Source organism: Mobula hypostoma, chromosome 22 (assembly GCF_963921235.1).
Source record: "Mobula hypostoma chromosome 22, sMobHyp1.1, whole genome shotgun sequence".
NCBI lineage: Eukaryota > Metazoa > Chordata > Chondrichthyes > Myliobatiformes > Myliobatidae > Mobula > Mobula hypostoma.
Window position 1 is genome coordinate 25,024,430 of NC_086118.1, and position 27,999 is coordinate 25,052,428.

Sequence of the window (27,999 nt, forward strand, 5' to 3'; positions counted from 1 at the left end):
CACCTTTTGTCTTTTTTTGGCTTTCCTCCATTATGTCCTGTTTAAATTTAGAGAAAATAAGAAGTCGGACATTTGATACATCCTTTAAATTTAAGCAAATATGGTGACCTTTTATTTTATATTTTCACTTGATTTAATTTATTATTCTTCCAATTATTTCATTTTTTCGAAGTTTTGGATTTGATCAGAAAGTATTTCCTTTTTTCTTGGTTGTATCCTCCGAATGGACTGCCCAGTCCCCATTTTTTTTTTCTGTTTTTTTAGTGTAGTGGGGTTTTTTTCTTTATTTTAAATGTAAAGTTTTTTTTCCTCTTTATGAATTGATAAGAGGAGAATTAGCTGTCCTTTTTAAATATATATGTTGCATATTTGCTTTTTACTATGTATGATTATGATAACTATTTTATCTTTTGTTTATATTGTTACTGATATATATTTGAGATAATTCTCCCCTTGTCTGTATATATGTATTCTCTAAATCAATAAGAAGATTAATTATAAAGCTGCAAACCCTTTTCCTCTGCTAACCACTCAGTGAAAGCTGTTGTGTGTTCCCCTGATTATCCCTCCTGAAGTCCACAATCCATTCCTTTGTCTTTCTGATGTGAAGTGCAAGGTTGTAGTTGCAACGGCATTCAACTTGCTGACCTATCTCACTCCTGTACGCCTCCTCGATCACCATCTGAAATTCTGCCATTAGCGAATTTACAGATAGCATTTGAACTGTGCCTAGCCACATAGTCATGATTGTAGAGAGAATAAAGCAATGCTTTGTCAGTAAGCAGGTGAAGTTATTTCTGATCCAGACTGACTATGGTCTCATGATGAGGAGGTTGAGGATCCATCTACAGAGGAAATACACAGGCCTAGGTTTTGAATCGTATTGATTGGTACTGAGAGGATGATAGTGTTGCTTCAGGGCAGGACCTTTATTCACCACTTTAGCTATTTTTTGATATCTTAACACTGGTTTGAACCCACTGTATGGTTAATCCCTTGTTTAAAATTATAAATATAAAATATACATCGTTCACTCATCCACAGAACTGAGTTCCCCTTCATCCACCATTGACACTGCCCTCACCTGCATCTCCTCCATTTCCCAGACATCTGCACTCACCCCTTCTTCCCACCATCTTAACAGGGATAGAGTTCTTGTCCTCACCTGTCACTGAATGAGCCTCCACATCTAACACATAATTTTCTTAACTTCTGCTATCTTCAATGGGATCCTACCACCAAACCCATCTTTACATTTCCCTCCCACTCCCACTCTCTGCTTTCCACAGGGATTGGTCTCTCTGTACTTCCCTTGTCCATTTGTACTCCTGTTGTTCTCCACCTGGCATAAACTCCTGCAAGCAACAGAAATGCTACACCTGCCCCTTCACCTCCTCTATTACCTCCATTCAGGGCCCCAAATAGTCTTTCCAGGTGAGGCAACACTTCACCCGTGAATCTATTATGGTCATCTATTGTATCCGGTTCTCCTGATATGGCCTCCTGCACATTGGTGAGACCTGACATAAACTGGAGTACTGCTTTGTTGAGCATCTCCACTTTATCCACCAAAAGTGGAATTTCTCAGTGGTCAACCATTTAAATTCCTCTCCCCACTCCCTTTCAGATATGTCAGTCCATGGCCACCTCTTTTGCCACAATGATACCATTCTTAGGATGGAGGAGCCACACCTCATATTTTAACTAGGTAGCTTCCAACCTAGGAGAACATTGATTTCTCTTTATGGTAATTTTACTGTCCCCATTCCCTCTTCTATTTCCCACTCTGGCCTCTTACTTCTTCTCATCACTTGCTTATCACCTGCCCTGGTGCCCCTTATTCTTCCCTTTCTCCCATGGCCCACTCTTCTCTCCTAACTGATTCCTTCTCCAGCCCTTACCTTTCCTACTCACCTGGCTTCACCTATCACCTTCTAGCTAGTCTTTCTTCCCCTCCTGCCATCTTTTCACTCTGGCATCCCGCCCTCCCCCCCCTCAAGTCCTGAAGAAGGGTTTCGGCCCCAAACGTCAATTCATTTCCATTGATGCAGCCTGACCTGCTGAATTCCTCCAACATTTGTGTGCGTGTGTTGCTGTGGATCTCCAGCAACTACAGAATCTTTTTTGTCCACTTACGTTTCTTTTACAGCTTAAAAAAAAACCCCTCATTTCATCCAAAGCTCCAGTACTTCCAGCCTCCCTTCTGTTGCCACTCTACCCTCTCTCACCAACCACAAGCCCCAGTCCTTACAATTGAAACTAACAGAGAGGGGCTCTCAATCTATGGAGCTTATGCTGTCTCACACTAAGAGCAACACTCTTTACTCACTCCCCTATCAATTGTTACATCCCTTCAGTTTCTTTTTAACTGGCATAATTCTCTTTTGAAAACAGGCTTGAATCTGCTTCCATCACCCTCTGAAGGAACATATCCCACACACTAATCATTTGCTGCTTGCTGCTCATTGCCAGCGAGAGCTTTGTATTATGTCACCTTCCGTTCCCTTTTCAATTAGCTTGGATCTCAGATCCCTGGTTCTTCACCTTTTCACCACTGTGAAGAGTTTATCTATCCTAAATAGCCTCTCATTATTTTGATAGCTTCTGTGATATCTCTCCTCTACATTTTCTGCACTGAGAACCATCACAATATCCCTGGCCTGTCCCTTTAATCTAAATCCATTACTCCTGGAAACATTTAATTAAATCATTTCCACTTTCCTCCTAAGGCCTTCAAATCCGGCCTAAATAATGGTGACCAGAATTGGATTAAATTCTCCAACTGATTCCAAACTAATGTTATGAAAGTTCACAGTAACTTCCCAGGATCTGATGTAGATTATTGAACCATTTTCAGTCCTACGGCTGACAAAGATTTATGGAAGTATATATTCAGATCTTTTGAAAGACACAAGAAAGACTGCAGATGCTGGAAATCTGGAGCAACACACAAGATGTGTCTCTTTCGAGAGACTTTGAGACTTTTTTTTTACCGTGCCCATGGTCTATTCTTCTATCAAATTATGGCATTGTTGCACTGTTGTAACTATATGTTATAATTATGTGGTTTTCATCAGTTTTTTTAGTCTTGGTTTGCCTTGTGTTTCTGTGATATCATTCTGGAGGAACAAATTGTATCATTTCTTAATGCATGCATTACTGAATGACAATAAAAGAGGACTGCGTGTCCTCATAATTAATCTAATCTAATCTAAGATGCTGGAGGAACTCATGGTCAGTCAGCATCTTTGAAGAGAAATGGAGAACCAACATTTCTGTTTGAGACCCTTCATCAAGACCGTTATGGGGACCTGAGTTCAGTAGGGCAGAAGCAGGCAGTAACAATGGGCCTACTGGGACAGTTTAGTTTGTGGATCTTGGGTAGGAGGTGGAGATAGGCAGTGTTTAGTTGTGGATCATAGGGCTTGGAGTCCATAGAAGGCAGATCTCAGAGATAATGAGGTTACTGATGGTGAGGGAGACAGTGACCTGATACTTGCCAGTGTTGATTCAGTGGTAAGCAAGAGGAGGTATCCTAGAGCTGCCACCTGATCTCTGCAAGGCAGAATTCAGTCTGCCAGACTGTAATGGTACTGTACTGGTCTGCAGGTTTGATGCTGCTGTTGGGATTGCTGCAAAGAGCATGGAGAGTTGTGCGTTCAAAGGGGAGTAAGGTTGGAGCAGGTGAGGGGAGTGGTGAAGTTGAGCCACCAGCAGCTGGAAATGAAAAGATCTGGAGTGGGCAGAAGGCAAGAGTGGATTGTCCAAGAAGAGGAGGAAGGCATAATGTGGAAGAAGGGGCTATTGGTGGGGGAGGGGGTTAGGGAATCATTGCCAATTAAATAAGCTCTCAGAGGAAGAGGAGACAAAAGAGGCACTCAGTATAATAGTGAGTGCAATAGTCTTTGAGGTGCAGGCACAGAGGGAGGAAGGCAAGGCTCCTGCTGAAGGCAGTGTTCTGCCTCGAGGGAAAAGTTGGAGGGGATAGTGAAGACATGGCAGGAGTTAGAAGGGTTGGGAATTGGAGAGGCTAGAGAACGTGGAGTATGAGGAAGAGGAAGGCACAGTCCAGAAATGTCGGCTGTCCATTTCCCTCTGTAGATGGTATCTGACTCAGTGAGTTCCTCCAGCATTTTGTGTGTTGCTCAGGTCTCTTTGTACTTGTATTCTTAGATAGATAGATAGAATAGTACAGCACAGTACAGGCCCTTCAGCCCACATTGCTGTGCCGACCCTCAAACCCTGCCTCCCATAATACCCCCCCCACCTTAAATTCCTCCATATACCTGTCTAGTACTCTTGCTGTACTGTGCATTTACACACCGTTATAGTTGGCTTCGTCATGTTTAAACTGGGATCATGACGTACAGGCTCTTGCTGTGAATTCCAAACATGAATCGTATTTTTCTTTATGACTTTAAGTCACCTTCAGGACTGAAGTCATGTATTCATGGCTCATGTCTCTTACTGATATGGGATCAGGTTACAAGAAATATTCCTACTGTTGCTGAGGTTCAAGACCAAGCTTATCTCACTGATGTTATTAATGATTATACCTGGATGATTAATAGTTCAAACATCCACTGAATTGCAAAGAATTGAATTCACAAACAGTAACTACTTTGTCACTGTTTAATTTATATAGTATATATGTGAATGTACCTATAACAAGTGTAGCATTTCAATTTAATTAACTGGCATTTTCTCCATGGTGATTGGCAAAATGGTTATCGGTGATTAATTGCTATCACAGGAATGCAGGTCAATTGCTGTAATTGATGATAGATAGAAACAAAAGCTCTATTGAAGCACAGAAATAAAACAGCAGGAGCCCAAATGACTTAGCTAAAGTGCACCAGAATCAGCTTCCAGTTCAAGTATATTGCCGTTCAATCGTACACATGTATACCGCCAAGCGAGACAGTGTTCCTCTGGACCAAGGTGCACAACACAGTACATATAACCCACACACACAACATAGAGAGTAATATTAGCGCAAATAATAAGGTGCATGTACAATACAAGTTTAAAAAGAAGTAAACAGTATAACACTAATGCCACTTCATATGTGATGAGCGCTGAGTGATGGCAGAGAGTTCAGTAGTCTTATGGCCGGAAGAAAGAAGCTGTTGCCCATCCTAACAGTTCTTGTCCTACAGCTACAGTCCCTCCTTATTGATGATGGGGAAGGGGGTGTTCAGATAGATTATTGGATGGATAGGCACGATCACTAACAATGCTAAGGGCCCTGCGTACGCAGCACTCGTGATAAGTATCTAATAGGTGGAAGAGAGACCCAGATGATCCCCTTGAACTCCATTGGTGCTTAAACTTGGCAACAGTAAATGACCAAATCAAAAGACCTGCATGTACATGGCACCTTACCACATATCTAGGATCTACTGATTCTTAAATACTGTAGCAAAACCAAAGTGCTGGAATTACCCGACAGCTTAGTCAGCATCTGTAGGGAGAGAGAAACAGAGTTAACATTTCAGGTTAGTTACCCTTTATTACAACTGAAAATGGGCGAAAAGGCAGGAAGAATAAAAGGGGATGTATATGATGAATGGAGATCAAATGGCACAAGGTTTTCAGTTCATCCAGTTAACAGACAAATGAGGACAGAGCAGACACAAGTGAAAGGACATACTAATATAATTGTTGGAAACAACGAACAAAATGGTACTTTGGACATCAGCTGCTATCTGTAGTGAGAGAAAAAAACAACTTGATGTTTTAGGTGAGTGACTTCGCATCAGAAATGCTTGGCTCATGCACAACAAAATGGTTGTACAAAGTTGTTGAATTTAGCATTGAGTGCTGATAGGAATAAAGTTTGAATGAATATACAAAATAAAAGTATTCTGACATTTAAAAAATATTTTCCAACACACAACGTGCGTTGTTCGTCCATCGTTGACATCGATGAGGTCCTCGACACCATTATGACGAAGACCAGCGCTTGATTTGGATTTAAGTGAGAGAGAGTTGTGTAGCGTCAGCCTCACTCTCTCTTCCCAATTCCCATCTGGATCCAGTGGCAAGACAGAGTCGAGGCGGCTAGAGATGGGACTAGCCACAGTGGATGACCAGGACGTCTTCTGTGACTTGTCCTGCTCTACACATTCCACGACGCTTGCAGAGATCGCTTTCTGACTGTTGGACCTGCCATTGGTCTCATCCGCTCAATCCGCTGGAGTCTGTCTTCACATGCTGGGATAGATAACTCACTATCTCATCCAAGGGTTTGAGTCCCGTCTGCTACCCTCACCTGGTTTAGCCGGCTTGTCGAAGCCGTTGCCCGGGGTATGGCCACTGTCGCATGCAACACACAACATAAACAAACGTGGAGACCTTTCGAGGCTCAGCCACAGAATTCATTCAAGCCAGAGATTGATGCATTTCTGAATGTTAAAATTAAGGGATATATGGGCCATCTCTTGCTCCTAAATTATTATAAATGAAGCTTCACATTTACAATATTTTTACTTCAGGATATTAAAACAGTGTGTTTGCTATTAGTCAGTTTTAACTTTGTAATAAAATTTACTCACAAATGCAACAATATTTTAAACATTGCAAGAAAGGGTTTTGGAGAAGTGCTTTCCTATAAAGCCAATGGCAATGTGGCTTAAATAAGCCAGTCTTGAGGTGATTCATAATTCTTTCCTCATTATCTTTTATTTATTGCTGCCATCTAATTTATTAATGGGTGAGTTATTCACAGGCCATTCTTTCAGGAGATGTATGAAGATTGTTATGAAGTTGTAAGGATAACACTTAAATAAAACCAGTTCTAAGTGTCCTTTTTCCTATCCACCAACACCCTTCCTGACCACCCAGCCTGCCACTCATTCCCCCTTCTCAACCAATTCCAGTCTCAGATAGTCAAATTATAAAACATTTTCACTGAATGATTGTTTGCCCAGGAATGTGAGACTACCATGATCCACTGCAGTTTGATTTGTTCCAACAACATTTTCCACAGCAGAAAAGAAGGACACAATTGCAGGAAACTGAGTCACTTCTTGTGAGTAGCAGTGGAGAGGAACTACATCAGAAGCAAAGGGTGTGTGAAGGAGATCTGTCACCAGAGGCATGCAGTACCCTATTAAACAAACCAGACTGAACAAGAAAAGTTTCTGATATAGTGAAGATATTAAGCTATATCTGGAAACTGTACATAGGTTTTTGAATGAAATTATCACATGATATAAGAGAAAACCAGACCAAGTTTGATCTAGTCACTGGATACACTGAAAACAGAACAGGGCCAGTGATGCTGCAACATTCTCCTCACTTAACATCAGGGACTGGCCAAAATTGGAACAAGTTCAGCTGGAAGTGATGAAGCAAGTAACTGCCTGACCTAACCACAGTCAACAAAAATATACTAATCAGTCAACGTCCCCGATAACTTCAACACCACCTCTGCACACCTTCTGTCTCACAAACGTGGTGTCATAGATAGTGAAGACCTTGGCCCTGGGAATTCTCCACACTGACATTTCAAAGGCACACATTTATCCACACAGACCTCACTGAAATCACTGATGGCTGTGACATAGCCATTTAGATCCGAAGATGAATCCCTGAACGTGGTCTGGTCCAGTTCACCTACTCAAGGCAGTCCTGTTAACGCTCTTTCTCCTCCCTTGACCATCCTTGCAACTGCAGATCCATCTTGAGTGTGTTTTTTGATAGCCATCACTCAACAAGACTTGGCATGTCCATTATTAAGGAGTTAGACATGTCCAGAGAGAGAGAGAGAGAGAGAGAGAGAGAGAGAGAGAGAGAGAGAGAGCGAGAGCGAGAGAGAGCTACCAGGATGGGTGAGTGAACCAAATGGAAGAAAAACTCCATCTGTTTACCTACTGCTGGTGCACCATTCAGTGTTGGTAGCACTTGCTTTTGCTTTACAGGTGCAGCTCTGCTAAATCCTGAAGACACCCTCCCTCCTCTTTTAATTACCATAACAAACTGGATAGATTCTGAATGCATCCAGCAGCCAGTTGAACACAGGATGCCCACAGTGTGCCTTGCATCTCAACAGGAGCAAAATTCTACCCAGGATAAATACAAAGGTTCACTGCCCAACAGCATTGTCACTACACTGGACGACCAACGCTTGTTCAATGAGAAATGTAGTAAAATGCTGGCACCAACTTGATGAGATTGTCAGAATCTGAATAATTTGTCCAGTGCCAGCAACCCCAACCCATGGATCAGGTGGGAATTTCACCGCCCTGAAATAACTATTTGTGAATGGTGGGGAATCGTACTGCTACCAGCAGCTGGTGAGCCCTCATGTAAGGACAAAGATGAGGTTGAAGCACTAGCAACTATCTTGAGTTTATGCTCAATCCTGGTCTCCTTTTAATCCCCACCATAACAGGAGATTAAATGGCAGTCACACCAAGTGATAATGAAGAATTGACCGAGTACATTGGATGCACCGAAGGGTTTTGGCAATGACAACCCCATCTTCCTTTGTGTGTTTTATGTGGCAAAATTGTAAGGGCGTGATTTACAAAATTATTCCCATGAATTGTTGAAGGTATCAGAGGGTTCAGCTCATGTCTGTTTATTTTTTGTGCTATATTAGATCCTGTCAACATTAAACTTCTATTCATGGCCTTCTAAGATGCCAGTCACATTTCTTTCTTCAGTCTTGGCTATATATAAATCACACAAAAAAAAGACATTTTATTTTAAAGTCAGTACAAGAACAGGTGCTGTGTCTCATGCTTAACATGCACAACCCCGTGTAATGACCTGATTAGTCATTCCAGGGAGGAACGCACATCCAATGCCTTCTGTGGTCCTTTCCTAAGAGTATATAATTAGAACATACTGTGAAAGAGCAGCGCCCTCTGACCCAGCTAACACGGTCTGTGAGATCAAAAGAGATTGCTGCAGAGAACTCATTAAGTTGAATGTTTCTTTTACCTAAACCGTAAATCCATATTTTCAGTAACTGTGCTCTATTGTTTAAAACTTGGATTTTCCACATTGATCATGGCCCGTGATTAACAGTGAGCTGGTGTGGATATTAAGGACTTATGAAAGTTCACATTGTGGCAGTAAAAGGGATTGGCATTTTGGGCCGCTCGTTGCTATAAGTGGGCACTGGTCATTAGTTAGACTCTGCACCCATCAACTCCATATATATTTACAGATCCAGCATGGAGTGGGCCCTTCCGGCCTGGCGAGCTGTGCTTTGTGCCACTCAGCAACCTATTTAACAAAAGCCTAATCACAGGACAATTTACAATGATCAATGAACCTACAAACAGGTCTGTCTTTGGACTGTGGGAGGAAACCGGAGCACCCAGAGGAAACCCATGCAGTCACAGGGCGATCGTACAAACTCATTACAGACAATGCCAAAATTGAACTCCAAACTCTGAATTCCCTCGCCTGGTGCTGTGACCACTACGTTGTTCTGGCACCACACTTGTGTACAAAGGAATGATAAGCTCACGATACACGCTGAGGGAAATGGGGTGTCCAGGACCTAAAGAAAAAGCCAATTTAAATGAGTACTTACTCTTAGAATTACTAGTTTAGGGACGGCATGGTACCGAGCTGTTAGTGTGACTCTATTCCAGTGCCAAGGAGCCGGGTTCCACTCCCTTGCTGCCTGTGAAGAGCTTCTACATTCTTCCTGTGACTGCACGGGTTTCCTTCGGGTGCTCAGGGTGTTTCAGTTTCCTCCCATGCTTCCAAAGACATCATGGGTTAGTAGGTTAATTGGTCACATAGTTGTAATGGGGCAGCAGGGGTTCATTGGGCCGTAGGGCCTGTAACCGCGACGGATCTCTAAGTAAAAAGAATAAGTCTATGTGTTGTGCTTGGCTCTTTGTTTACAATGTAAATGCAGCTGCTTCAAAGTACTTAGTGTAGGTGGGACAGGCATTAAGATACCACGCTCAGAGAACTAATAAGAGCACCCTGCACAAGAACTCTTGGATGCTGTTTTCTTTTGGGATATTGCTTCTTACCCAAGATTGTTAAACCAAATGTTGAACTAGATAGGCATGAATAATGATCATTGTTAAACTTGTAATTGTTTTGACAACAATATCTATGGTATTAGATATGCGTTATTCACTGTCTAATATATCATGCACTCATCATCTCAAGCAATTGACCTGTGACTTGAGTTATTACTTAGTTTGCACTCTGATATTTCGTGTTTTAAAACTGTAAACTCTCCAGATTTCTGTTTTGGTGTTTCCTTTCATAAAGTTGAGGAGCAGCTGGCAGAAGTCATGAGTATTGAATATCTTCTAATCCCCAAACATGAGGGTAGAACTTTAAGATTGGAATTGTTGATATGTGCCTCAATTGGTTTAATTTGACTTTGCAAAGGACTGTGCATAATTGTTTTCTTTTGAACAAGAATCTGAAGAATCTATTTCCTTTCAAGTAAATGCCGGAAATCTCATAAACAAATAATGAGCCTCCATGCCTCCGTCTTGTTCATCGTGTGCTTTTGTCTCCTTGTGAAAGTGGTAAAACTCGTGTGCCGTGCCCAGGCGAAGATTTTGTTGTTCGCTTGTTGCTGCATCTTTTCACTGAGGTACAAAGTTGATTTCTGAAGTACACACGAAATTTTGTACAACAGATTGCTTCTTTTTTCTTTAATATTAAGTGGAAGGCACTTAGGAATTACTACTCTCACAATCAAAGCTTTCCCTGGAAGGATTTCTAACGCAGGAAGGCTAAAGCAATTTCAGTGTTTAACTAGCATCAAGATTTTTAAACAAATGCCACTCTGCTGCCTCTTGCTGAAGATCTAGTACAGAAGTACATTATTAACTTCCCAATGCTTAGAATTGGTATACCTGATCTTCCCACAGCTGCAATACCTGCTTCAGATAATAATTTGGAACCGATGGTAGTTTTGTTGGTTTTTTTTCCTCCTGCTAATGGATGGAAGCTGATGGAAAGCCATCATCACCTCTCGTTATGAGGAGATAAATCTTGCTGATTCTGCTTGAAACCTCATGTGTCAGCCGTTGAGACATCAATAATTCCCGTGTGCTGGCAAATTTGAAAGTCTGAAACTTACTGAGTGAGAAATGGTGTGGTATCTGTCACTGATGGTTTGCATTAAATCAGGTTTAAAACTAAACATCTCACTGATTCCAATAGAATTCGTAGGGCTGAAAACCAGAATGAAAAGGACATGCAAGTAATTACTTCATCATTATTTTTGACTTTCTTTAAATACTTGGAAGTGTTTTGTGTTTTTAATTAGCCGTGCCTTGTATTTTTAAATATTATAATGATTTTGTTTTGATTGTTTAGAAGTTTATAAGTGTCTTTGTAACAGAGACATACCCAAACTGCAAAAATCCTTGACAGTTTTGACACAAGGTACAGCTCCACTTGTAAATTTACCTTCTGATAAATCTATCTGGAGAATTACAGAGTTGGGGAGCTGAGTACTCAGTAATGATGGAGCTTTAAAAACATTTGGAAAATGAGCTTCAATGATTACAGCAATGCAGAGAAGTCAAGCCTGAGCAATACAGTACATTACTACTGATATAGATGGGAATCCAGCACTCACACAAGTACACCGTGCGGTGCTGTGCTCACTGATATCCAAATCATAACGTTTATTACCTTTAATACCACTCTTTTTAGTGTTATGCAACCAAAAGTCTTTTTTTTAACTAACTGAAACAAAACACTGATTATTTCCATTTTGTATCACATCCTTCAAAGGCATGAATGCCTTGAACTACTTTTATGTTCCCAGTATCATTCTATTTGTGAAGATTGCAGTGGGATCTGAGTCACATGATCCTGGGTACATAATCTTTCCAGCTCTTAGCTGGATTGAAAAGTTTGGCAAGTAAATAAATCATCTTTGTCCATGGCCCTCCCAATGTTCAGGTATCCCTGATTAATCCAGCCCCTGACCTTTGCTCCTGATGCAATACCCACATTTGTCACCAAAAGACTTTTGTCCATCCAGCTGAGGGAAATTTACAGCCTGGCCTTCACTGAAATTTTACACATGCAGAAGGCATACCACATCTCACTGTTCAAAAATAAACTACACTGAGCAGATGAATCTTGGGATTTGACTTTTAGTGAGGAAGAAATTTTGTTGTTTTTGGTTTTCAGAAGTTAATCTCAACCTGTGAAACTCAGTCAGCTGAAGCTCAGGGTTGTTACTCACCTCTATACATTAAAGGAGATTACAGCCTTAGAATTGGAGCTGTTAGATTAACAGCTCTAATGACCATAAATTGCCCTGTTCTGGTTATACTTCAGCTTCACCACATTGGCAGAGGCAACATGCAGAGCACAAACAGAAATGTTATGTATTCCTAATACCGAGGAATTTCTGAGTTTATGCCATCATGTTAAGCAAAATGTTCCCAGAGTACTGAGTTAATGTTAGCTCTGGGAAACCCTCAGATTTAACATCTTGTGGAGATATTTTTATCCACTGCGTAGGTCCTGCTTTCAGCCTTGGGCCTGGAATAGCATTTGGTCCCAAATTTGCTTGGTTCATCAGTTCTGCTCTTCCCACATTTTGTACAAACTGTTCGGAAGAAGTATATTAAACAATCAAAAGCACTCTCCCCTTTCATTCAGTTGATTGCCTAGTCAAATTCTTTTCCGGGATTTCAATACGTAAAGCTGTTTGAGAGACATTGAAAGGTATTGAAAGAATGCACTGCTCTGAAGAGATGTGGATTAAGATTCAGAACCAGAATCACAATCAAATGTATCATAAAAGTTTTTGTTTTGTGGCGGCAGCACAATGCAAAGGTATACCATTAATATAAATTACAGAAATAAATATATAGAGCAAAAAAAAAAGAAAAACAAGGCAGTATTCATGGATTTCAGAAATCTGACGGCAGAGGGAATTTGAGGAAGCAGTATGTGAACATGTAGTCACCCCTCTTGCACATCAATAACCTTCTGGCAAGTTATTGTTAATGCGCTAAATGCCAACTATATCAGTTAAGTATACCCTTACTTGCCTATATACTATTACCAAAGTCATGAATGTGTCTCTCAATCTAAGTTCATAAGGCAAAAAAACTGCTGATAAGATGGATTATAAACTTTCAGAAAGTTTTATTACGATCTGTAAATCCCTGAATGAGATGACATAATACATTGGTAATGAAATAAAAACAGTAAACTCCGCAAATATTCATCTGCATCAGCAGGGATATAAACAGAAAAACTATTTCACATCAATGGCATTTCATCAGAAGAGTTTTAAAGCAGGGGTTCCCAACCTGGGGTCCACAGGGCCTTCGAGTAATGGTAGGGGTCCATGGCATAAAAAAGGTTGGGAACCTCTGTTTTAAAGAAAAGGGATCAACCTGGAATGTCTGTATATCTCTCCACAGATGACATTGAGTACTAACAGGATTCTGTTTGAATTGCAAATTTCCAGCATCTGCCGTTTTTTTTTCACTTTTGTGTTTCATTAACCAGTTATCTCCCAACACGCACATCTTCCCTTTAAATATCCACATACTAGGGATAACTTTTTTTTAGATCTTTAGTGATCAGGTATTGACTTTAACTGCCTATTCAAGTATAAAAATTGACGTACATATTAATGATTCAAATGCAACATTTTTGTGTATACTTTAAAAGTGGTTGCCAGATTTAATTTTGTTAATTTTTTCCCAAGACAGTCAATATCTTCCAAAGCGCAAGATGGTCCTTTTCCATGGTCATCTCTATGATTTGTTGATTGGTTCTTTATTATTAAACTAACTAGATCTTCAGTGTCACTAAAGACCATTCATGATTCAGGCTTTGCTGATTCAATATGTACGATGCTTAGATGTTTTAAAATCAACTCTACTAATTACCCAGTAGCAATTTACAAAGAATGATGGTATATTTCCACAGAACTTGTAAGGCTTTTGACAAGGGACCTGATGATTGGCTGATACTGAGCATTAAGGTGCCCTGGACCCATGGTGACATCATAGTTTGGATTCAGAATTGACTTGTCCATTGAAGACAAAGGGTAATGACGGAAGGATATTATTCTGGCTAGCAGTCTGTGATCAATAGTGTTCTGCCGGGTTAGTGTTGGAACGTCTATTAGATAATGACTTGGATGAAAATGTAGGATTGCAGGTAACACAAAGATTGGTGGAATTTTGGATAGTGCAGAGAGAGGGCTGTTAGAGGATCAATATGGGTAGAGAAATGGCAGATGGACTTTAATTTAAGCAAGTGTATGATGTCGCAGTTTGAGACCTCTTGTTGCATGCGGATTTATACAGTACGGTAGCGGCATTGATGGACAGAGGGACGTGGGGGTCCAAGTCCATTGCTCACTGAAATGACCATCAGTAGAAAGGGTGGTAAAGAAGGCATCTAGTATGCTTGCCTTCATTGGTAAGGGATTTGAGTAAAAATCATGTTGAAGCAATATAAAACTTCGGTTAGGTTGCACTTGGAATGTGAGGATTCCTGGTCACCCCAATATAGGAAGGATGTAAAGCTTTTTGACAGGTTGCAGAAGAGATTTGCCAAAATGTTACTTGGATTAGAGGGCATGAGCTATAACAACAGCTGGGCAAAATTGGGTTGTTTTGTCTGGAGCATGAGAGGCTGAGGGGAGACCTCTTAGAAGTTTATAAAATTATTAGAGAAATAGAGAGTGTAAACAGAATCTTTTTTGCAGAGTAGGAATGTCAAGTACTAGAGCGCATGTATTTAAGGGGAGGGAGAGGCAAATGTTTTACACAGAGAGGGCAGGAGATTGAATTGCACTGCCAGGGGTAATGGTGGAAGCAGATACAATAGTGGCATTTCAGAGACTGCTAGACACGTGAAAATAAAGGGAAAATCGAAGGATATGATTGTGCACAGGCAGAAGAGATTTTGTTTAATTCAAGATTGTGTTCAGCATAGACACTGAGAGCCAAAGGACTTGCTTCTGTGCTGTACTGTTCTATCTTTTAGAACTGAATATTTTATAACTATGTTTTGAAAGGAAATGCTGAAAATGCAAAGTGTGAATATTGAAGTTAGAATTTTAGCCTGTCTTTATTTTAATAAGGGGCTAAAAGGATCAAAATTGAGAGTGAAAACCAAGTGGAATATTTTTCTGAGATGATGAACATAAAGTTCTTTGGATTACAATTCTAAAATGCATTGCTGGTGCACATTGGGAACTTTTGAAGTGAATGCTGATGAGAGATTACTGCAATGTATTTACAATAAATAGAATATAATTGTACACATTATTCAAACAAAAATAGAATCATGAGAATCTGTCATGACTAACTGAAATCATTAGAGAAGTAACAGATAGAGGCAAGATGAAGGCTAAACATCAGTCCTTTCCCAAAGAATGCTCTGAAAAATGTAAGAGAATGCGTAACTACTGAATGGTTGCAGTGTGATTAATTGCAAGTCAGAAAACAGAAGAAATGCTACTTTATCAGTGTGGAGCAAGGTGCAAAATGGGTGCTCTTGTATATGAAACTGAGTTAAATGATATCTAGATTTTAGAATCAAAAGTATAATTTCAATGTTGTAAAGAAATGTGACAAATTACAAGAAGCCATTAAATGAAATTGCTGCATGTAGACATGAATGACTCATAAATTTCAACATGGATAAATGTGAGTTGTTATGTTGTGCTCTGAAAAATATATTGTCAGGGAAGAAATCCTAATGAGGTGAAGGAAGAAAGATTTCTAGGAGAATACTTGCTCAAATCACTGAGACTAGAGATGCAGGTTAACAAGACCTTAACCAAAGCAAACCAAGCATTAGCATATATCTTCCTGAAGGATACAATTGAAAAATTGGAATTATGCTGATTGTGTTTTGAACTTTGGTTATACTTCACTTAATATATCATATTTATATATTATATGTCCCATCAAATAATAAAAAGGATAGAGAGACCGGATTGGGTGCATTTTGATTCCACTGTACAGTATTCAAAACCCGTTTAGCATAATTCCTCTCATTTTTAATTATATCCAACAGGAAACTGAACAACCAGTGTCTGCTTTTTTTTAAAAAGTTAAGGTTCATAGGTGGCCAATAAATGACCTTATATAATTATATTGAGATCCAGGAGACTGTATATAGGAGCAATCATTTTTGCAATCAGGATTTTTAAACTATTTATGTGTTAAGCATTTAAATTGGCAGACAGAATATTCAGATTGGGTGTGATACAATCACATTGCCGTAAAGCAAGTATATCATGTGACTTTTCTGTTCTATCAGTGTTATACACATAGATATGCAGGCAACACTATGTTCTTGCACTACCAAAACTGTGAAAGATTTAAATAGAATTATCCTTTCTATTTGTTGGAGAAAACAAAGGCAAAATAAGAACCAGAATTAAGTGGTGTCAATAATTGAAATCTGAATTAAAATTAGAACATTCTGGAATTACTCGGCAAGTCAGGCAGTATCTGTGAAGATAAAAATCAATCATGATAAATCAGTAACCTTTTATCAGAGCTAAGAAAAGTTAAGGGGTTGAAGGAAACAAAGTTGAAGTTCTGCTGCAGGATGCAGACCAGGAAAGACTGAATGGCACATGGGGTAGTGGTTCTGGATGAAAGGAGATAATAAATAACAGCCACTGTGTTTGGGGTGCTCTGAATACAAAGATATAATTTAAGTCTGAAATTTCCAGAAGAGATAAAGAGGAAAAAAATGAAGTCTGGAAATGTAAGAAACATTTTTTGAATACATTGTTATGTCCAAAAGGCAGTAATCTTCCCGGTAGGAAGATGAGGTGCTGTTCCTCAAAGCCAGGACTGAAGATGCTAGATATCCTATTTTATAAAAGAGAAAGAAAGTTGTAGATGAACTTGATGTATTCCCAGATAAAGCCAATATTGCACATTGCAGTTTTTATTGAAGGTGAAGAGGGATGAAAGTGTGCAGTGGCCTTCCTAACCAAAACTGTTTGAGTAGTGTACTTTTTTACAAACTTAGCACTTATGAACTTTTGTGGTTTCTGAACTGCTTGGAGGCTTGTAATCAAAATGTAATGGTCAGGTCTCACAGACAGGTAAAGGGCTTATTTAAAAACAAATAAAGAACAGATGCTGGAAATCTGAAATAAGAAGAGAAAGTGATGGATGTATTCTGCACCATCATCAGAACTGGAAAGATAAGAAAGCAAGTAAGTTTCAAGTTGCAGAGAAGAGGGTGTATTGAGGGAATTTCCATGATCGGGTAGATCATCCAGTGACACAAGTGCATTTGATGCTGTCTGGGAGATGGTGATAAGTGCTTGCTAATCACAGTTGATCTGTCAGGAGGAGATGTAAACAGAAGGGGGTGGACCCTCCATTTGATATCCCTAGTGTAGAGGAACTCGTGTTATGAGCACCATATACTGTACCATATATTAAATTGTAACTAGTATGTTAACCAGTGCTTCATCTGGAAGAGGTAGTTAGATCCTCGGGTGACAGGAAGGGGAGGTAAAAGGACAAGTGTTGCGAATGCTGCTGTTGCATGGGAAGGTGCCATGAGAAGCACATTGTGCATGGGTGAAGACAGAGGAGTGGACAAGAGGGTACCTGAGGGAACAGTCCTTTCAGAATACTGATAGAAGAGGCAGAGGTGGGAGAAGATGTGTCTGGTGGTGGCATTGTGTCGTAAGTATTGAAAACTGTGGAGGATGATGTGCTCAAAGTGAGTGTCGGTGAGTAGTAGGTGAGGACAGGAGAAACCATATTTTTATTGTCGGTGTGTGAGGAGAGCTGAAATGCAGAAAATGATGCAGATGCAGTTAGAGCCTGGCCAGTTCTGATAGAAGGGAAATCACAGTCTGGGTAAGAAGAAGACATCGTTGATGCACAGGTATGGGAAGTGGTTTTGCCAGACAGATGGAAGGGGCAGAAAAAAACAGAATGGGAAGGAGTCCTTATAGGAAACAGAGTGGGAGGAACTGTAGGCATTGTAGCTGTGGACTTACAATGGACACTGTTTCTTAACCTGAGCCACAAATTGGAGATACAGAAGTTGAGAATGTATCAACTTCTGAAGATGAGTTCTGAATATGAAGTTGAGAACAGGGTAGAAAAGAAGGTGACACTTTTAATTCTTTAAAAGAGGAGGAAGTGATACCAAAACAATGTGCCGGAGAGGGGAATAGAATAGACTGGAAAGAAAGACTATTCCATCTATCTTTCAAAGAAACAGACCTTGAACCTATGCAGATTCACAGACAGGTAAAGGGCTTATTTAAAAACAAATAAAGAACAGATGATGGAAATCTGAAATAAGAAGAGAAAGTGATGGATGTATTCTGCACCATCATCAGAACTGGAAAGATAAGAAAGCAAGTAAGTTTCAAGTTGCAGAGAAGAAGGTGTATTGAGGGAATTTCCATGATCGGGCAGATCGTCCAGTGACACAAGTACATTTGATGCTGTCTGGGAGATGGTGGTAATTGCTTGCTAATCACAGTTGATCTGTCAGGAGGAGATGTAAACAGAAGGGGGTGGACCCTCCATTTGATATCCCTAGTGTAGAGGAACTCGTGTTATGAGCACCATATACTGTACCATATATTAAATTGTAACTAGTATGTTAACCATTAAGTGAATTTGAAGTAAGTGAATTAAAGGAGAAACCTTCGAATGTTAGAATAAGCTTACCCAGGATGATGTTTGAAGAGAGCTGAATAATGAAGAGATGGAGGGCTGTGAGATGATCCTAGTGTGAGATGGAAGTATAGAGAGAATGGAAATCTTTGATCTGGTGAAAACGAATTAGTTGAGGCTAGGAAAATGGTAACTATAGAGCTCCTATCCCATGTGTACCTGTTGTAAAAGTTATTCAAGTGTTTAATTTTGTTTAATATGGTTATATATTTAGACGGAGAAATTCTTTTGACAAAATGCCACAATATCATTCCAACCCTAAAAACTGAATGAATCTTAGAAGGCATAGCACTAGAAAAACAGGGCTACATGTCTGAATTTCCAGGTCCATGTAATCTCCCCATTTTAACCCATGTACACAAGAACGTAAGAAATAGGAGCAGGAGTAGGCCATCTGGCCTGTCGATCCTGCTTCACCATTCAATAAGATCATGGCTGATCTGACCATGGACTTATCTCCACCTACTTACCTTTTCCCCATAACCTTTAATTCCCCTACTGTGCAAAAATCTCTCCAAACCTTTCTTAAATATATTTACTGAGGCAGCCTCCACTACTTCTCCCTATGTAATTTCCCTGTTTCTAGGTCTATGTAATTTAGGTCTGTGTAATTTCTAGCTCCATGTAATCTCCCCATTTTAACCCATGTGATCTCCCTATGTTAACCCAGCCACAGGATGAAGATTTATTTTAATCTGGATCTTTTCCTTCAATTTTTTGTAATGTTGATTTTTGTTAAACATAATTTTAAATATTATGCAAATTATGCTAATACAGTACTCACACATACAGAGAACAATCTGAACCTGAATATTGATTAGGTAATCATGATGCAACTTGCTATTCACATTCTTCTCAAAAAAATTCTGGTTGAATTTTGTTTGGATACATATTTTTTTCCAGAACTATTTAATCTACAGTATAAGAAAAAAATATATATTTATACTGTATACTGTATATTCGTCAGCTTTTAATGAAATTGTAATTTGAATATAGGGCTAGGCTTCTTGAGAAAATTCATTGGATCCACAGATAACAGGGAGATGTGTTGCTATGTATCCTGCAGGTGATTTCAGGGTCTCCTGCACTTGTAAACACTAATTTGGAAGTCCCAGACTTCCTGGGAAAGCCCTGCTACTGTCATTCTGACCATGCTCCAGCGTCCAACAACAGTGCATCAACTTCCTGCAGAATCCACTTGGGACTCCACTTGTGGAATATTCAGTGACTTCAAAATAAGTCAAAGAGGAAATGGAACAATTTAGCATTTTATTGACAATGGGGTTAATTTAAATGTTTTTACTACTCTTTGCATTTTTATTGTTTTGCTTTACCTGTTGAAATGGAATACCATGGTAAGAGATCGTCACAATTTACTCGTCTTCCTTGAAACAACGTGTATTCAAAATCTATGCTGTACTCTCAGCGAAAACTCTCAGAGCACAGAAAGGGACTATTTTGAAGAAATTGTTTAGGCTCACTCTGTGTTACATTGGTGCATCAGTTCATGCTGCTGTCTCAAAGCTCAACTCTGAGCTCATGTGCTGTGTATGGAGTTTGCAAGCTGTTCTGGAATTACTTGGATTTTCCCTGTGTATTGCATATTCCTCCCATCTCCCAAAGATGTGCTGGTAGGCTCATTGATTACTGTGAGCTAACTCCACAGGCAGATATGCTGCAAAACACATCAAGGGGGATTTAGTTGGCCTGTAAAAGAGAGAACAAGTTATAAAGTTACAAGAAAATGTGGGGCTGATGCAACCACATTGCTAGTAGCTGATGTTGATCTGATGGGCAGACTGGCCTCCTTCTGCCTTGTATTAAGTCATTGTCAAAGAATAAGAACAGTGCCCAAATAAAAATTTAGTGGCTTGAGTTTCTGAATATTGGTCCTCATTTCATTTTTTAAAAATGTGTCACCATTAAACTGACTAGCTTGTACTGTGACGGCTTTTCTACAAGTACTGTTTTTTTTCGTGCCTATTTGCCAGCCAAGAATGAAGCAATTTGTTCTGAAGTATATAATAGTGCAGGGTGGAGTGATGGGTAGAATCCAAAATTAAGTTGTATAACTGTTTGATGACACCAGCTGCTGAAGGCACAGATTTGTTTTGTGGAAAGGCTATTTTCCATCAATGGTTCAGTGAGAAAGTATCACTAAGGACCAAACAAACTATGCAATGGAACTGCATTCTTACAGATGTTGGTCAGCTAATGGCTGCTGAGAGGATGAAACATACAGGATATTGCAACATTTGCAGTGGACTGGAAGAAAATATTAATGTGCTATGCTATATTATAAATATAACTGTACCTGTTACCAGAAGTTGACAGATGTTTTCCACCGCTACAGCTGTGTTGTCAAGCCACATGAGAAATTCCCAGACTAAAATTCAAGCTATTGTATGAAAATCCTGGAAAGAAATATAAATATCAATGTCAGGAATATTTTTGGATCTTGTGACTGGTTGTCAATCAAACAAAATGATTCAGTGTAGCAATTAAGCACCCTGAAATCCCAGTAATTTAGAACGTGGAAATATATATATAAAATATAGCTCCACCTGCCTGCCTTTCCCCCATAACCCTTAATTCCCCTACTATGCAAAAATACACACACTCTTTGACATACAGACTCATTCAATCTGTTGGAGAAGAATTTTGTTAATACTAGATAATGAGCTTTCTACATGCCTGTTCTTTACACTGGAATGCCTTTACTGATCCATCAGCTCACCACACACCATATGATATATCCATTCTGCCGTTCAGTAGCCACCTCTTAGGAGCCAGCATTCATATCCGTTCCCGATGTAAGTCTAGTCATATAATGCTTCTGATTTCAAGGACAAAAATAAGATTATGACAAGACGAGAAGAGACGGGGACAAATCAAGGCCAGTTAACGCATTGAAGCTTATCTGACGAAGGCACTACCTTTTCTATTGTAGTGTTTAATTCTAATATTTTAAATGTTTTTATTTCATCTACCCAAAGAGTTATGTTATTTGAAATTCTTTAATTATTTATTTTTGGAACTTTGAAACTGATTTTAAAAGTAATGTCATCTTCTCCTACGTCCTGTCTTTCTTTGCTGAACGTATATAAAACACGATATTTCTGGTGTTGAACATCAGCTGCCCAGTACACCTGGCCACCCTTGAAATAGTGTTTTCTCTTTGGGATCTCAGCCTCTCCTTTTTGTATTGTCAATAAATCTGATAAGCTTATGTTTAATTTCAGTACTGGGTTGTTTGTGTTTGCTCATGCATTAGCTCTGTTTTATCCTGCTCAATATTTCAACGTTATTCTTTTCAATGATTATTTACATTTTAACCCTGCTTTCAAAGGTATTTTAGCCCAATGCTTTATCTTGGTCGTCAGTGTAATCAGTAGTCCTTTATACAAAGCATTCCAAACCAAAAAATCCCAGAATGCATCAAAGAATTCTATTATCACCTTTTATCTAACAGTTGGGGGATTTTAAAACTAAGTTGAGGGAAAGCATTCTCGCTGGCTGTCTGTTCTTCATTAAATTAGTAGTATACAAGAACTCCATGCTCAATCTAGAACTAAAAAGTCTTTGTGTTTTATTCAGTGTTGATGACTTAATTGATTTTCACCTTGAGCTTGGTACATAAAATAATTCTATTGTTGGATGGCTGAGTAATGCTACTGCATACTCTAAGCTATATGTCCAAAACCTATATTAAGTATAAAAAAAAGTTTCATAATCATTTATGCTTGCTGGAGCATACTGTACATATTTCATTTTTGTTCCTTTTTTTCAGATCTTTAATATTATCTGACCCAGTATTTGTAAGATAGTTCTCCCAAACAGGTCTCAGAACTTCAGGCTATTTTGTCCATTTTAAAATTTAGTTGGTTCCATTATCCGGTGATTTAGAGCACATTCAATTTAGGGCTGCAGTTAGCCTCTCCCTGTAATCTTCTAAATTCTAAGGTTCTGAGAGAGATTGACAGCCAGACGCTGGGAGGCTATTTACAATTAGTGGCGAGTTGAGAACCATGTGGTGAGGTCTCAAGATAAAATGTCAGCTTTATCTTGGAAGACCAAGATGTTTGGATTTTAAGGGAAGCAAAAGATAAAGGGATTAAAGATGAATGTGGGCTTTAAGATTAAGGTGATGGTGATCTTGTTGAAAAGCAGAGGCCATTCAAGGGCAATAGAGCTTAGTCCTGTATTTCTTGCATTCTTTTATCTTTAATTTTCAGCACCTTGGCACATGACCCATCTACATATGATTGTCATTGTGATGTTGTTTGATTTATGTGAAAACAATTTCAAAATTAAATCTCAAATGAAATAAATGCTGAGAAGGTCTGACTGCAAATATTGCAACATCCCTGTGATGGTATGGTTCAGAAAAAGAATGAGTGCTTCTTGCTGGTTGAAATTAGAAATATATATTACTTGACCACAAATATTAGGAACTAATTTTGTGCCTTCCATACCCAAAATGGTATATTCATCTGTGTTTTTTTAATCAAATAGTCAATATGTTAGGGCATTGACTTTTAGTTGCTTTTGTTAACCTGTTTTGATTGTGTAGTGTATTTAATACAGTATTTTAGTAATATATGAGTAATAATATTGGAAATATATTGTTTGATGAAGTATTCTTTTTTTTTGCTTACATAATTCATCTCGGGTTATACGTAAGAATTATGTGAATAGCATACGTCATTCCATCACCACGTCATATGTGAGCACCTCACTAAAGAGAAACTAAGTGGACACATTATCCTGTTAGTTTGCCTCTCATAATTTGTAATCAGCAAAATGGGATACTAGCTGGATCATGGGAAGTGGCTGAAAAGAACTGGGAGGTCTGGGAAATGCATGCAAAAGTCAGCAGGCTCTGGAAGGCCTTAACATAGTGTTATTTCAAAATTTTGGGGTTTTCAGATTGAAGGGTGGTATCTTCAGTAGGAACACTGGCAAACATGAGATACAAGGCAAGATATTAGTGATATTAGGTGTGGTTCCAATGACAACATTATTGATATGTATTCAAATTCCATTCCAGATACTTGTAGCATGGAGGACCCCTATTGCACATTGAGGGTGGGTGTTCTTCAGAGGAAATTTTGAATGATAAGCTTATTAGACTGTTGTAAAAGAATTAGTTGCCTTATTTTCTACCTTCTCAGTCTCTCTACCTGTCTCTGAACAAATATTATCAAAACTACTATCCTATCAGTATTAAGTTCCCTAAATTGCAGATTTTTTCTCGACTTCTAATGTGTTCCATTAGCCATAAAGTGTGTTGAGATATTCAGAGGTTGTTCACTATAAAATTCATTTAGTTCTTTCAATTGAGAGGAGTTTTGAAAGAAATTTGTGCCAAATGTACTGTAATAATATTCCACAGCTGGCACTTATCTCAGAGTTCTGAGCAATGCTAAGGACAGGGAGCCTTCCCACTGTCACTTAGAGGTCCTCCAAGAATAAAGTGTACTCATTTTGTTGTATAACGTGAAAAGCAGGGGCACGTAAATAGCTAAAGTAGTTGGTGAACTGAAAGCTTTTGTTTATCTGTTTGATGCTTCAGAAAATAGTGCAAGAGAATGCAAAGGTTTTGGCAAAGGAAGTATAAACATGAATTCAAATTTAGTAAATGGTGACAGCTAAAGCTGGCAGTGAAGAGGAGACAGCAAACTAAGCATAATTAACTGCTCAAGGTGGAAGGTGTGGAATTTATCATGACAGTAGTTTGAAATACTGGAGTATTGTATTCTCAGCCATTTTAAGATGTCAGTTTTGGAATTTCTGTTATTTACAGAACAACATTTGTAGGTTAAGAAAAATTGAGCAGGAATACCTAATTCTGATTAAATACCACTGCGTGCGGTTCTCCACTACCAATTTTTATTAGCATATATACTTAAATATATATATTCTTAGCTGTTTGGGTTTTGTATCTTTGTTTTTTTCTCCAGCGGTTTTCCACAGATAAACAGGGACTTTACAATACTGTCTGTGTAGCCCCATTTCTTTCATAATACAATGTAATCAGTGCACTTGGATCAAGCTGAAGGAAAACACAGACTGATTGCTCAGCAACTTCATCTGTTGAGTGGCCAATTCATTCTTGTTTGGAGAGTGCTGATGCAGCCAAGTCACATGGAATGAAATAAGAATGATTGGGACATATACTCAATGGCCACTTTGTTAGGTACACCTGAACACCTGAACACCTGCCTGTTAATGCAAATATCTAATTAGCCCATCATGTGACAGCAACTCAGTACATAAAAGCATGCAGACATGGTCAAGAGGTTCAGATATTGTTCACACTAAACATCAGAATGGGGAATGTGATCTAAGTAACTTTGATCATGCAATGATCATTGGTGCCAGACAGGGTGATTTGAGTATCTCAGAAATTGTTGATCTGCTGGGAGTTTCATGCCCAAAGTCTCTAGCGTTTAAAGAGAATGCTCGAAAAACAAGAACAAAAATCCAGTGAGTGTCATTTCTGTAGGTGAAAACACCTTGTCAATGAGAGAAGTCAGAGGAGAATGGCCAGACTGATTCAAACTGATAGGAAGGCAACAGTAACTCACATAAGCGCATGCTACAATAGTGGTTTACAGAAGAGCATCTCTGTATGCACAACGTTTCAACCCTTGAAGTGGATGGGCAACAGCAGCAGAAGACAACAAGCAAGTAGGTACCTAATAAAGTGGCCAGAGAGTGTATAAGAAAGGGGTTTACAATTTACTTCATCATCCAGAGCTTGGGATGAAAATTTAAACACCATGTGCAGTCATGGTTGATGGACTGTAACTGGTGATGCGTATAATTGAGTGTGTAAGAACAGATGCTATGTATCATTTCTGCTTCTCGTGATAATGGGTTCCCAGTACTTACTTACAGGCTTGGACAAAAAGGTCATCCCATTTTTTGCAATAGTTGGCAGACATAGCAGTGGATATTGAGGGACCTAAGGCTGATATTATCTGTGGAATCTTATTTTAAGCAGTAGTTTTCTGGAGGTAAATGAAGAAGAGAGATCTTACCCTGCTGCTAATTTGCACTTTGCTTCACAGTTTAATTCTGTCCTTGGAATGAATATTATGTCAATACACTACTGACATATCACTTCACCACCTACAGAAGGCTTCCTCAGTATTTCAGTTTATTTTCAGCAATAACTTAATGAAGGACATCCTCAAAAAACATGAGAAACACCTGACAAAGTTTGGCTGTCAGAAGTATACTTTACATCAGCAAAATTTCTTATAAAAATATGTATAGCAACACAGGACAAAGTCAATTCACACACAAACAAGAGAAAATCTACAGATGCTGGAAATCTGAGCCACACACACAAAATGCTGGATGAACTCAGCAGGCCACACAGCGTCTGTGGAAAGGAGAATAGTCGATGTTTCGAGCCGAAACCATTTGGCAGGACTGGAGAAGGGTTTCGGCCCGAAATGTTGACTGTATTCTTTTCCTAGATGCTGCCTGGCCCACTGAGTTCTTCCAGCATTTTCTGTGTGAAAGTCAAATCAAAAGTCACTTACCTACATTAAAGGGCTGGTTTACAGTAGGCAGTTGACCAGACAGTATGTTTTTGGGATGTTGTAGTAACCGAGGCACCCCGACAAAAGCTGTCTATTCATTGGGAGAAGTTGCAACTCCTCACTGACAACATGTGACATCAGGATCGGATCAAATCCCTGGAACTGTGAAGTAGCAACACTATCAATGATGCTATGATGCCACCCTCTACCATTCCTGTGGCAAACTGAAGACCGGTAGAGGTAAAGAGTTGTCTTATTTGATTGAAGTAGTAGAACACTGGAAGGGTTAAAGTCCACTGGCAGTAATCTTTATTACAATAATTGCAATGATTGTAGCTCCAAGAAATCTCATGTCGAGCGGAGTTCTAAGATTACTGTCTGCTGAGATACCAAGGCAACCCACAGAGTTGTTGAAATGCTTAGCTGGAAATAATAAGAGCACAGAGGGAATAAGTAGCTTCAATACTGTAATAAATAACAGTAATAGACATGAGCTAACATGTAAGCAGTGAACAGAAATGTCACTATAGCATTGCTACAATATTTATTTCAGGCTGCAGCTGCGACATGTGGAATGGTTGCAGGGCAGACCTGAGTATAAACAGGGGTATATTTTTAGCATGTAGATACTTGCTGCCTACCATGGAAGATTAAGGGTATTTTATTTTAAAGTGGAAGTTGCGTGAGATTTTGTTAAATCTATGATGTTACTGGTTCCTTAAGGTTATCATAATCAGTGGAGATAGGGGGATAAGCTCCCACTTAATAGACTCTGACAACGAAGTCCAGCTCCTGGCCATCACATGTGGCTTAGCTACTAAGCCCAGTGGAACCATTTCTACTGAAAGGAGAAGGGGTAAAGGCAGGTTACTGGTGCCTTAAGACCAGTTGCTTCAGGCAGATGGGGCTCATTGGCCATTGTTGGCAGCTTATCTAGGAGAAGGAAAACTCTGATCTCAATCCTCTGCTGCCTTTTAGCTACATCCACTGATGGAAAAGACAGGGAGTAAACCCCGAAGGAAAATCCGGAGCTGGAGTCATCTAAAGCAGTCCAACATTGAGGTCAACGCTGACTGGCAACTCCTGCGACACCACTGGTGCCAAACTGTATCAACCTCTGCTGTTCCTTTGGATTCATCAGTTGCATGGAGAAGGGGACCCTGTTGCATAGGCAACAGCTTGCTCTCCATACAGTACTGCCCTGGGTTATGAACCAGCTTGCATATCACGTAGACGGCTAGGATGCAAGATCCAGTTCAATCCTGGCCAGTGGAGAGTCTCATGATGTTGCTGCCAATTGGAACATTTTTCACACTTCACATACTTGCTGTCAGTAACTCAAGTTAGGTGCATGCTTAGTGAGTCTTTAGATAAACCTTTACAACACCTTTCAAAATGTACAAAATACTGTCTTGTGGCTGGAACAGGGACAAGTTTTATGTCCTGTCTAAGGCCCTATAGTCACATTTTTGGTAGAATTTCTTTAGAAATATGGGCCACTTTCCCCCTCAAATGCAGTATAATAGAAACTTGTCACACGTACTCAAAATCCATGTTGTGATGGACGTGCTTTTCTATACATGACAACTGCCAAATTTTGTTGCGTGAAATGGCTTCAAATAAGGTAGTTTTATCAGATCTGTTATCAATTATGTGAAGTGGACAGCAACCTGGAATTTCAGTTTTCTAATACGTTTTTAATGCAGAATTGATGGGGTATGGAGGACTAGGGGCTGGTGCAGGTTGAGGGGTCTAGGCTGAATAATAGTTCA

At 39.4% G+C, this 27,999-nt stretch overlaps 1 protein-coding gene and 1 long non-coding RNA gene across 3 annotated transcripts in view; one reads left to right on the forward strand and one right to left on the reverse strand.

Moving 5' to 3' along the window:
• Window positions 1–26,359, reverse strand: LOC134360223 (uncharacterized). The gene is made up of 3 exons (XR_010021279.1): window positions 26,232–26,359; window positions 20,986–21,085; window positions 1–37 (listed from the first exon to the last, which is right to left on the reverse strand). It is a non-coding gene; the product is annotated as an uncharacterized LOC134360223 (long non-coding RNA).
• LOC134360220 (rho GTPase-activating protein 44-like) overlaps window positions 1–27,999 on the forward strand; it is a 297,116-nt gene that overhangs the window by 107,223 nt on the left and 161,894 nt on the right. The window lies entirely within an intron of this gene.